Below are 10,000 nucleotides of genomic sequence, written 5' to 3' on the forward strand. Positions count from 1 at the left end.
TGCCCAGTACACACACACACACACACACACACACACACACAGCGTCTATACATCACTAAAAAAAGCTTAGAGGGGCCATTAAGACAAGGAAGTCCAGTTGAATTTCAACTCAGTTTGGACCGCTATGGAGAAGGTCTAAAAGCTATAGCACTGAATGGACCGGACGCACACATCACTGGTGCTGAGCATGGTCATGTGTGACATCAGGAGTCTAGTCTCTGAGAAGAAGTGTTTATGTAAACATGGTAGTCCAGACCTTACACACTCACCTGCATCTCTCTCTTCTCCTCTCATCCTCCTCCTCCTGCATCCCTCTCATCCTCCTCCTCCTGCATCCCTCTCTTCCCTTCTTTACCTCCTTCTACACCTGCATCCCTCGCTTCCCTTCTTTACCTCCTTCTCCTCCTCCTGCATCCCTCTCTTCCCTTCTCTACCTCCTCCTCCTGTATCCCTCTCTTCCCTTCTTTACCTCCTTCTCCTCCTCCTGCATCCCTCTCTTCCCTTCTCTACCTCCTTCTACACCTGTATCCCTCTCCTTGAATTTCCCCTTGGGGATCAATAAAGTATCTATCTCTATCTCTCCAGACAGGGCATCTAGCCCAGACAGCCCCATACAACACTCCTACTGTACTTAATGATTAACTCCCTGCTCTACAAGATATCTATTCCAGAAGAGTACTCCTAAGAGCCCAAAAGATTCTGAAGGACTCTTCTCATCCTAACAATGGATTATTCCTACCGCTGAAATCAAGAAGACGCCTATGTAGTCACAAAGCCAGAACTGAGAGACTCAGGAGAAGTTTTTATCCCCAGGCCATCTGAACTCTGAACTCACACTTTACTGACAGGGCTCCAGAGTGCGACCAATTTGGTCGCATATGCGACCTAATTTTTCAAAAGTGCGACTAAAAAAAAATCGGAGGTCGCACCGGTGCGATCAGCTATTCGAGAGAGTTCAAGTGTCCGCATTGAAACTCTACCTTTGGTTCAATAACAGACATATTTGGCCAATATCGTGGTTTAAACAAATCACAGATAGTGAAGGGTGGGACCTCCCCTCTGATTGGCGTGGCCCAGTGCCTGTGTGTAAATTTGAAAATGCGTGTGCTGCAGCAGAGAGAGAGAGAGAGAGAGAGAGAGAGAGAGAGAGAGAGAGAGAGAGAGAGAGAGAGAGAGAGAGAGAGACCCGTCAGATAAACAGTGTGGATGCAGTTGCATTACAGTGTGGTCACATAGGCCGAGATAAATGTCCCCTTTCCCCACTGCCTTACGGCTGGCAGGCAACAAACCGATCAGATGAGCCGAGATGATGATCAAGTTTATCGTTGCCCTACGATAGGCCTAGTGAAACTTCCCTTCACCAAGTTCAGTCGAAATAATTATTCACCAGAAAAATAAACCCGACGTACAGGAATGCCACTTGCGCCAAATTTATAGGAGTCATTGCAGATGAAAAGGCGTCTTAAAATGTCGAACAATGCATACAAGGCCTTCGAACGACAGAGATACAGATATCACCCCGAAAAGGAGTCGCCATTGACCGCAGTTACATGCAGGGGAGTAACCCGGTTTTCAACAGCAATATTCGTTTTTTTCTTGAGAGTTGTGTAAACTCATTCTGAAAGGCATCAATCAATTTCATCCGGTATTTGGCAAAACCGAAAAATCGCTGCTACATTTAAAGCCCTAATATTCCCTGCATGTATAAGTGTGGTCATTGTGTACGGTGAATTGAATGGACACATTTAGATCGAGCATGGCAAGTCATTGCAATAGCCTATAATAATAGGCCTACCATTTCGTTACTGCATTAACCATAGTGATGTTCTTATTGAAAATTTAAAAATACTAAAATTAAAAAGTAAATTGCATTGTGGGACTGTCAAATGATTATTGAAATCATCATTGCAAAATCACATAAAATCCCCAGGCTACTTGGAACATCTCTTTAAATTGTGCTCAAATAAATTTCTATGGAAGATGTTAGCATGGTGAGCTGGTTTAGCCAAAGCCTAAAGATCATGAAGGATAGTATGTAAGACATTGAGCCATGAGATGTGCAGTTTGAAGCCCTTAAAAGACGTGCACTGTACTCACTGTTATTTTTCTTTAATTCATCTTAAGATGTTTTAAGTTTAAATTTCAGCTCAGTGAAGCACTTAAAGCTTACTTAAACCAACACTTCATTAGGTTACTTTTCTTGTAGAATTGTAAATCATAAGTCATAGGACAACCTATATAGGACAGTAATTAAGGGAAAAAAAAGTGAACCTGCTGCGGTGTTAAATGCGATGTGGTTGAACATTTGGGTGCACCTAACTTTTGTGCTGGTGCACCTAAGACAAAAAGTTAGGCGCACCAGTGCAACCAGTGCAAAAAGTTAGTCTAGAGCCCTGACTGACTTTGCACACATTCACTCCTCAGCACTCTCAAACATTTCCCAACTCTGAATTCACACTATACTGAATTTGCACTCATTCACTCCTCAGCACTCATGACCCCCCCCACACACACACCTACATGACTTTTAGCACTTTTACATCCCTCTCCCTATGCTACAGACCTTTTATTTATTTTATTATTTCATCACACGTCAAAACACACACACACATCTGACTTTCTCCAACTTTTGCACATCTCCATAGAACTTTTTATTTATTATTTTTGATTTCTCCTCCATCTATCTACCCATGTCCTTGATTGCCTAGCCTTTCTGCCCCCAGAAGAGTGAGTAGGAGGAAGCCTCAGCAGCCTTCACAGAGAGAAGAGTGAGGAGGAAGCCTCAGCCTCCCCATGGCAGGCCTCATATCTGGAGAATCCACACCAGGCTTGTGCAAAATTCCACAATTGAATTGAAACTGGCACTTAAATTCCAATTAAATTCTTGAATTTCACTTTCTTTTCAATTGAGGTAGCAAACAGGAAGCAGAATTGCAATTCGAATTGTGCACAACCCTGATCCACCCTGGAAGTCAGTCAACAACCGTGGTGAGAGAGGGAGAAATCCCTAAGAGCTGAAGCTGGATCTGTGTGGCATTTCCGCATGTTCTTCAACCGGCTCTTTCACACTGAACCTGGACCTGTGTGGTGCTTCACTGAAGCTCTCGCACACTGAAGCTCAAGGGGGGCAGGGTTGGTGTTGATGTTGGTGTGGTGGAGTGGAATGTGTGTGTGTGTGTGTTTACTGTGTGTAAAGTGGAGTGTGTGTGTGTGTGTGTGTGTGTGTGTGTCTACTTCTGTTCTGTGCAGCTCAGAGAGCCGTGTTATTTGACACTGACAGCAGTCCTCTCCATATCTCTACTGATGGACTCTCACACACTCCACTTACACACACACACACACTCTTCTAATACAGTCCACTCACACACACACTCTTCTAATACACTCCAGTCACACACACACTCTTCTAATACACTCCACTCACACACACTCTTCTAATACACTCCACTCACACACACATTCTTCTAATACACTCCACTCACACACACTCTTCTAATACACTCCACTCACACACACTCTTCTAATACACTCCACTCACACACACATTCTTCTAATACACTCCACTCACACACTCTTCTAATACACTCCACTCACACACACACTCTTCTTACACACACACTCCACTCACACACACACTCTCCTAATACACTCCACTCACACACACACACACTCTCCTAATACACTCCACTCACACACACTCTTCTGATACACTTCACTCACTCACACACACACACACACACACACACACACAATCCTCTGATACACTCCACTCACACACACACACTCCTCTGATACACTGAAGTGTTTCACAATGTTGTTGTTTTCCGACACACACAAGGGAGGTGTAGCATGTGTTGTACTATAGGTAGGGGATTTCTCATTCTCAAAGAGGCCAATACCACAACCAGCCTAGTCAACGTCAAAAACAAAATCCTCCACAATGCAACCTTTGTGTTCTGGGAGCATCAGAGTAGGCTGCAGAGCCACTGAGCCACTGAGCAGCCTTCAGGAGCAGTGCACTGGGCTCAGCAGCCTTCAGGAGCAGTGCACTGGGCTCAGCATAGCAGGCACCTTCCTTAATCGCTGTGTCATGTGTGTGAGTGTGTGTGTGTGAGTTACGGGCCTCAACACCTCCAGCGTCCCAGGCTCACCCCACTCCATTCTCATGATGGTTCTCTCACAACAAATACCAACACACACACACTCTGTTGTGTTGTGCTGGTTATGCTCTCTCTGAAGCTGCCCTTCTCCCCCTCTGTGCTTAAGAAATCAAGAAAAAAGATGTTTCAGCTTGATGACACGGTGGATGGGAAGCCAAAAGACTTTGGCATTTGGACAGCTGGAAGCTCAAATATGAATGCATGGCAACTCTGTGTGTGTGTGTGTGTTTGAGATGGGAAGCCAAAGAGTTTGTCCTTTGGACAGCTGAAAGCTAAAATGTGTACATGTCTTGTCAACTATGTCATTTTACTCTAGGTGTGTGTGTGTGTGTGTGTGTGTGTGTGTGTGTGTGTGTGAGTGAGTGCAGGTGTGTGTGTGTGAGAGAGAGAGTGCAGGTGTGTGTGTGCAGGTGTGTGTGTGTGTATGACACAAATTGAGAAATCAAATGCACAAGCTTCTCCTCTAAAAAGCCGCGCTGACTGTGGAAGTCCAGAAAGTTAGACATGCTCAGCACCATCTATCCATCCATGCTGAAGCTGCTAACAATCAATCATACAGTAATAAGCCCAGTAAATAGGACATTCAATCATACAGTAACCCCAGTAAAAAGGACATTCAATCATACAGTAACCCCAGTAAAAAGGACATTCAATCATACAGTAAGCCCAGTAAAAAGGACATTCAATCATACAGTAAGTCCAGTAAAAAGGACATGGGGACAAGAAATAATAAATAGACCAACATTAACCACACTCTCCACCAAAGGAACTACACACAATACAGTCACATGATCACACACACATACAACTCCCAAAAAAATATGAATTATGATATCATGCTGCTGAAAAGTTAATTTCAGGCTAATTTCAGAGTGCGTCATTGTGGCAGCTGACAGGAACAACCACAAAACACACACACACACACACACCATGCGTCCCCATGCGCAGTGCTCCTCGATGGCCCTCGGCCGAAAGGGGGAGTAAAGTAAACAGTCGAATAAACAGGGTCTGACCCCCCAATGCCCATTTGAACACAATAATCATATTAGCAGGCCGCACACTATTTCATTCATACACTCACAGTGGACCTATTGAGCAGAGAGAGGGGGAGCGGAAGAGAGAGAGGGGGAAAGAAAGTAGGGAGTACAGAGAGAGAGAGAGAGAGAGAGGTGTTATGCAGGGAGAGGGGTTTGGTTATCCTCTGTTACCCTTTTTTAATTGGGGAGATTCCTCAGAGTTCTTTTGTTAGGGCCCATCCCCACGGAAAATGGGGCATGCAAATGTTCTGTATGGTTTAACCCAGTATTTAGGAGCGCTAGCGTCATTTAGCCCTACGTCCACGCAGTATTTAGGAGCCCTAGCGTCATTTAGCCTTACGTCCACGCGGTATTTAGCAGCACTAGCGTCATTTAGCCCTACGTCCACGCGGTATTTAGCAGCACTAGCGTCATTTAGCCCTACGTCCACGCGGTATTTAGCAGCACTAGCGTCATTTAGCCCTACGTCCACGCGGTATTTAGCAGCACTAGCGTCATTTAGCCTTACGTCCATGCAGTTTTTAGGAGTGCTAGCGTCAGAGGCGTATCATTCACAGTAATGCATACAACATGCAACAACATACACACACCTACACCCACATACACTTACATAAACAGCATACACACCTACACACACATACACTTACACTTTCTATCTTGAAAAATGCACTAGGACCTCTCGCTGCAAACTGCCACAGTGAAGTAAATAATCTTGGGGTTTTCTTTGACTCCTCTTTAAATTTTAATAAGCAAGTAAATAGTGTGGTCAAAGGCAGCTTTTTCCAGTTAAGAACCATTGCAAAACTGAAGCCCTTTTTGTCCTTCTCCGATCTTGAAACTCTTATACATGCTTTCATAACATCTAGACTAGATTATTGTAATTCATTATATGCAGGCCCTGACCACTCCACTCTCAACAGACTTCAGCTAGTTCAAAATGCAGCAGCTAGATTATTAAGTGGCTCTAAAGCGTGAGCATATAACTCCTGTGTTGGCTAAACTGCACTGGTTACCTGTGGAGCACAGAGTTAAGTTTAAAATGTAACTTTTTTGTCTTCAAAGCCCTCAGTGGTTTGGCCCCTAGTTACATAGGTGACCTACTAATTCCTTACAGCACTCCAAGATCCTTGGGTCTTCATCTCAGAATCTTCTCTATATCCCAAAACTGCATGTTAAGACTAAGGATGATAAAGCCTTCTCTGTTGTTGCCCCCAACTCTGGAATGGTCTACCTGTACATATTAAGTCCTCTCAACCATTGACTGCTTTTAGTCTAACTTAAAGACTTTCATTTTCTCCCAAGCTTTTAATCTACCATAATACCCCCCCCCCCACACACACACACACACACACACTCTTTATTCTTTATTTTATTTTTGACTAATTTGTTTATTATTTCAATTATGTATTTATTTTTCCCCTATGTTATGTTATTATTGTTGTTGTACCATTGTCATTGTTTTATGTTTGTTTGTAAGAACTTTGGTTCAACTCAGTTGTTTTTAAATGTGCTATAGAAATAAAGTTGACTTGACTTGACTTGACATAAACAGCATACACACCTACACACACATACACCAACACATTAGGGGTGGGCGATATACATCGTCTGCGATAATATCGTGATTGTTGTTTTAACAATGTGCAAATTTACATTATTGAGTATTTAAATTACTTATGGTGAAATAACACTCGAAATCACACATTGAAACCCCATACATTCACTAAATCCAGGAGGTGTATGCGAGAGAAGCCCCTGGCTGCTGCAGAGCAAGTGTCACATGATAAGCTAGTGGGTCCCGTTGTCACCGCATGCGCCTACTGTTTATTTTGTGCAGCGAGAGGTAGGCTACTTGGGATTTTGTGCAGCTACTTCTGTTCAAGTAGCATTGATGAGACAGTCACGTTTTTTCCTACATGGTATTATATGGAGAGAAAACATTAGCCTTTGAGTATCTTAATAGTCAGTTGTAAGCAAAGAACTGTTCTCATTTAACCCTTTTGTAAATGGACTGAAGTTCGCTCTAAATATCTACGTTTATCGATTCATCGAAGGAAATATTTCTGAGATGCACTCTGTTGGTCTGCTTCATTTTACAGTGAATCCTAAGTAAAGGTTTTTGAAAGGAACTTCAGTTTCAGACTTTCTCATGTCATTGCCACACACTCAAGTGGGGGCAGAATTGGAATGTGTCAGAGTGACAATGCATTGGTTGATTTGGTTAAAAAGTCACAGGTTAGGTTATTGGTTATTATTGTATTGATGCTATTCATAAATAATGAGCTGTAAAGTAACTCAGACTTTTACAATCGACTAATTATTGTTATCGTCAAAATTACAAAAAATATTGAGATATTATTTTTTGTCCATATCACCCACCCCTACCACACATACACGTACATAACCAATGATTTAACAGACACCACCACGTCCATTAATGGGACTCAAATGCCCCAAAAAAACATCCTGTGTGTGTGTGTGTGTGTTTGGGGAGGGGGAGGTGTCTGTGTCTGCATGTATTTGTGTGTGTTTGTATAAGTGTATGTCCAGTAGGGGGTGTTTATGGGTGTGTGTGTGTGTGTGTGTGTGTGTGTGTGTGTGTGTGTGTGTGTGTGTGTGTGTGTGTATGTGTGTGTGTGTGTGTGTATGTGTGTGTGTGTGCTCTAGCTCAGGTTGATGTCAGGATTTCATTCATTCTTTGCTGGTGAAGTCAAACGTGTTGAAGCAGTCAACAGAGAGAAAGCAAGGCTCATTACCACTCTGTTACCACAGTGCAGACGTGTGTGTGTGTGTGTGTGTGTGTGTGTGTGTGTGTGAGTGAAAGAGAAACAGTGGGAGATGTTTACTGTTTGAGAACTCTCTGCATGAGAGCTCTCTCTCTGTGTATGTGTTAAGTGTGTGTGTGTGTGTCAGTGGGTCTATGTCGGGACAGTGAAAGCAAGGCTCATTACCAGAGCAGTGAGGCGAGACTGAGCACACAGCTTTATTGGCCTGGACAATAACTCCCTCCATCTCTCTCTCCCTCCATCTCCCTCCATCCATCCCCTCTCTCCCTCCATCTCTCTCTCCCCCTCCGTCTATCTCTCTCTCCCTCCATCTCTCTCTCCCCCTCCGTCTACCTCTCTCTCCCTCCATCTGTCTCTCTCTCCCTCCATCTCACTCCTTCTCTCCTCCCTCTCCCTCCTTTCCCCTCACCTCTTTCTGTCATCAGCTTCCCGTCCTTCCCCTCTCTTCTCCCCCTCTCCTCCTCTCCCTCTCTCTTCTCCTCCCCCTCCCTTCTCCTCTCCTTCTCTTCTCCTCCTCCTCTCCCTCTGTCTCCTCCTCTCTTCTCCTCCTCCTCTCCCTCTCTCTCCTCCTCTCCCTCTCTCTTCTCCTCCCCCTCCCTCTCTCCTCCTCCTCTCCTTCTCTCTCCTCCTCTCCTTATCTCTCCTCCTCTCCCTCTCTCTCCTCCTCTCCCTCTCTCTCCTCCTCTCCCTCTCTCTTCTCCTCCTCCTCTCCCTCTCTCTCCTCCTCTCCTTCTCTATCCTCTACTTGGTGTACGTGAGAGCGTATTACCAGGCTGCACTGGGTGGTGCTAGGGCGTGGAGGTGGCCAGAAGTGTTTGGGGCAGGATTTATACCTGCTTGGAGGTCTTTTTTATAAGCCTCAATCAAAAAACGTCTGACCCGATCTACAATGGAGGCTCGTCCACAGGGCTATAGCTACAAACAGACATGTGGCACACCTGAATCCGGCAATTGGGAGGGGCTGTCCCTTTTGTGGGTTGGATGAGACAGTTGAGCACCTTTTTTCTTTTCTGTGTAAGACTGGGGAGCTCCTTGAGCTCTGAGTGCCTGGGTGCCTGGGTGTAGGAGTAGTGTTTTCTTTTCAATTCTTCATTGAAGGGGTTGTATACAAGGCCAAAAGGAAAAGGGAAGTGTGTTTTGTCAATTTCTTGTTGGGTGCAGCAAAATGGCAATTTGGTTGTCAAGGAAGTACAAGATGGTGGGGCGAGTTTCAACCAATCCTGTGGAGATTTTTTAGGGGGGGGTGGGGAGAGAATCAAGTCTGAATATGCTTTTTTACAGGATGGTTTTATGACATTGAGAGATTTCTGGTGGTATGGGGGTGGGGGGGTTGCTGTGTGAGGGTGGGGGGGGATGGGCAGGTTATTTTTCAACATATGAATCTGCTCTCGAGAGCCTGTGATGTTTCTTTTTTATTATTTATTTTTTACTTGCTTAACTTGTATGTGTTTTTAACATGATTTTATTGTGTAGTGGTTAAACACCTGATATTGTTTCAATAAAGGAGTGTTAAGCCTCTCTCCTCCTCTCCCTCTCTCTCCTCCTCTCCCTCCCTCTCTCTCCTCCTCCCCCTCCCTCTCTCTCCTCCTCTCCTTCCCTCTCTCCTCCTCCTCTCCTTCCCTCTCTCCTCCTCCTCCTTCTCACTTCTTCTCCTCCTCCTCCTCTCCCTCTCTCTGCTCCTCTTCCTCTCCCTCTCTCTTCTCCTCCTCCTCCTCCCTCTCTCCTTCTCTATCCTCCTCTCCTTCTCTCACACACACACACACACACACACACACACACACACACACACAAACTCACAGCCTCAAGGCTTAACAAACAGCCAACCCAAATGGCAAACTAGAAAACAAACACTGTTTAACAAGCGCTGATCAGGTCCAACTGGTCTAATACAGCAACCCCATAGAACAGAACATAAAACATAGTGCCTGGCTGCAACTCTGGATGCAGACACTAAACTGAGGAGCTTTATACTGAGGAGTTTAACACTGAGGAGTTTAACACTGAGGAGTTTAACACT

At 44.6% G+C, this 10,000-nt stretch overlaps 1 protein-coding gene across 1 annotated transcript in view; it reads right to left on the reverse strand.

Annotated features, from left to right (window-relative positions):
• The window catches only part of grk6 (G protein-coupled receptor kinase 6), a 70,020-nt gene that overhangs the window by 35,854 nt on the left and 24,166 nt on the right, over nt 1–10,000 (reverse strand). The window lies entirely within an intron of this gene.

The sequence above is a fragment of the Alosa alosa genome, chromosome 2, assembly GCF_017589495.1.
Source record: "Alosa alosa isolate M-15738 ecotype Scorff River chromosome 2, AALO_Geno_1.1, whole genome shotgun sequence".
Classification (NCBI taxonomy): domain Eukaryota; kingdom Metazoa; phylum Chordata; class Actinopteri; order Clupeiformes; family Clupeidae; genus Alosa; species Alosa alosa.